The 3,134-nt window shown below is 47.6% G+C and overlaps 1 pseudogene; it reads left to right on the top strand.

Moving 5' to 3' along the window:
* The first annotated feature begins 1,874 nt into the window (after positions 1 to 1,874).
* On the top strand, positions 1,875 to 2,750 carry LOC119358455 (annotated as a pseudogene).
* The last annotated feature ends 384 nt before the right edge of the window (positions 2,751 to 3,134 follow it).

The following is a 3,134-nucleotide window of genomic DNA, read 5'->3' as shown; positions in this document are numbered from 1 at the left end:
ATTTGTTTCCAGAGAAAGCACAAATTAAAAAAAGTATTGTGTTTTGCCCTGTACAAAATTCAGATATGGAGTTTTGCCAACCACCGAATGACATTGGCCTCCGTTCTAGGGGGAAGCTGCAGCTGGCTAATACCCAGTTCAAATAGTAAGTTCGGTGTTTGTTTCTGAGTTATCAACTGTGCATTAACATGTTATTTACACCGATGTTATCGAGGGATATTTTCAGCAACTTTTTCCTCTCGGGTCAAAGTTATCACTGTGTTTGTGAATGAGTTATCAAGTCTGTGGTACGCACATTATAGTGATGTTTTTGGAAATTTATCTGGAGGCCTTGTACCGCAATAAAATTTTCTATATAATCAAAACCCATTAAAGAGTCAACAATTTTGGGGCGCATGATTGGAAAGTCATTAATCACGACCTCGGAAAAGTCCGTTGTAAAATCGGATCCCATTAAAATGCCAACAATTTCACGACACGCGATCGGAAAGTCATTTAAAGGTGTCAATTGTTTCCTAAATTGGATCTTATTAAAGAGGCAATTATTCAACGGCTTGAGTGTTTCCATAAAAGCGGATCTCATTAAAGTGGCAATTATTCCTCAGCGTGCGATCATGATCGGACGGCAGCATTAATCGTTTGGATCCGTTCCCAAATTCCGAACATCGGGAATTTACAAATTTTGAAAACTAGATTATATAAAGAATCAAAGCAAAGAAGGAAGAAAAAAAGAGGTGCTTTGGGCCATAGATCGTTCCAACGTACACGAGTGGTCCTTCTACCTTGTTATTTCTTTTCCTTTTGTTTTTAGTGTGTTTTCTATCTCGGTTCTGTTTTGGGGGTTTGATTTTTCGTTTTGTGGTCAGAAACATAAACATAGCGCGGGTGAGTACGTCGTGTCGCGTAAACTAGCTAGTAGGGAAGCAACATGCCTAGCTTAATTCTCGTCAATGAAAAAGGAAAGCGAAACAGAAAAGTGGGAGGGACGGCGTACGTGGTCGATTGTTTTGGCAAGATAGGATTGTTTTGGCAAAGATAGGATTTGCCGCTGCTTAGAGCATCTCCAACAGCCGCATAAAATTTTCGCGCCCAATAAAAGTTATAGCGCGCCATTACAGCATTTTTAATGCGCCGGACCAACATTGTTTTAGCAGACACCCAAAAATACGCGCCCAAAAAAGCACGCAGTGCAAATGGTGAAGCGTGCGTAATCCGGAGCGCAAAATATGCTGCGCGCGATAGCATTTTTAAGCGCGTGCCCAAAACTTTGTAGCACGCATAATATTTTACAGCATTTGTTAGATCTTTTCGGCGCTTAAAAAACGGATTTCTAGCGCGTGGAGCTTTTTTTTTACGCCTGTTGGAGATGCTCTTAGCCTATCGAAGGAAATGGCATGCATAATTAAGCATATTAGGGGACGAGGTGACATTTGTCTGTACTCACTATTGATCCAAGCGAGACGTGTATCACACTTCTTTCAGATATTTTAATATGAATTACATACGAACCAAAATCAGTGAGTCTATAATCGAAACTATGTCTATATACTCTTCTCGCAAAAGAAAACCTATGTCTATAAAGTACATCCGTATGTAGTTCATATTAAAATTAAAAAAAAGACTTTATTTAGAAACGGAGGGAGTAAAAGCGATCCTTCTTCGCTTTCAAAAAAAAGAAAAAGAAAAAGCGATCCTTCTTCCAGTGTTTTTTTTCTGCCACAACGATCCTTCTTCCATGCGTGCGCTCGCTCTAGCTCACGCTCACAGCACGGCGCTACCTAGCTATATGTAAATCCATGCATGGCTCAGGCTGCGTCCTCCCACACCGCGCTCTCTCTTCCCACCACCACTAGACTCAATCGTGCTCCGTCGGCATGGCCAGATCAGTGGCTGCGATCTTGTTGGTGGCCGCGCTTGTGGTGGCCATTGCTGTGCCGGCGGCCGGCATGGAGTTCACCGACGAAGACGTCGGCTCGGAGGAGGCGTTGTTGGACCTCTACGAGCGCTGGTGCCACCTCCACCAGGTGGCACGCAGCCCCGCGGAGAAGGTGAGGCGCTTCTCCATCTTCAAACACAACATCCGGTTCGTCCAAGACTACAACCGGGGCGCGCCGCGCACCAAGCTCGGTCTCAACGTCTTCGCCGACTTGACCCACGCCGAGCTGGGGGAGATCCACGCTGGCTGCCACGAGCACCCTCCGGTAGGCCTCGTCCGCGACATGCCTTAGCCCGCTATCGACCTCAACGACCTCCCTCAGTACGTGGACTGGCGCGACAAAAACGCCGTCACGCGTCAAGGATCAAGGGGACTGCGGCGCTTGCTGGGCTTTCGCAGCCATTGGGGCTGTGGAGGGCATCACCGCCATCAGGACGGGAACGCTGGAGGAACTGTCGGCGCAGATGTTAGTTGACTGCAGCATAAACTTTAACAATGGCTGCAAAAGCGGCGCCATCTGCGACAACGGCATAGCCACCGAGAGGGCGTACCCCTACGTCGCCAGGGAGGAGCCCTGTCATTCCGGCTGGTCCGGCCTATCCACCCTTGTTTCCGTAGAGAAGTATGGTTTTGTTACACCCAACAACGAGACGGCCTTGACGGCCTCGCCTTCTGGTATTACAGCCCCCAGGTCGGCGTCTACAAAGGCCCCGGCAACGCCACCAACAGGCACGCCGCGCTTGTGGTCGGCTACGGCACCCTATTCAACGGCGAGAAGTACTGGCTTTTGAAGAATTCTTGGGGTCCCAACTGAGGCCATGGCGGCTACATGTATATGAGCCGTGACACGGCCGGCGCCGCGGAGGGCATCTGTGGCATCCTCGACCAGCCCATCTACCCAGTGAGGAGACCCAAGAAGTGACGGCACCTTGTCCTTCTTCTTCACCCTGCTGCATATCTGTCCTTACAAGATAACCGATTTGTACGCCACGGTGCGATGCCATGACATGTAATAAGAATCTACTTAGTGTCCATGCTTGTTTAGTGTGCATCAGAGCTTTGTTTATTTACTGGTTTCACATTAATAGATTTCTGGTTACTGTTCATACACTACAGAAAAAACACACACTGCTTCTTTCCACATAAGCCGAGTATGCCCTAAAGGACACACGACGAACACAAAGATCTCGACTTACTT

The sequence above is a fragment of the Triticum dicoccoides genome, chromosome 2A (genome assembly GCF_002162155.2).
Source record: "Triticum dicoccoides isolate Atlit2015 ecotype Zavitan chromosome 2A, WEW_v2.0, whole genome shotgun sequence".
NCBI lineage: Eukaryota > Viridiplantae > Streptophyta > Magnoliopsida > Poales > Poaceae > Triticum > Triticum dicoccoides.
This window is presented reverse-complemented; position numbering and strand designations above follow the sequence as displayed.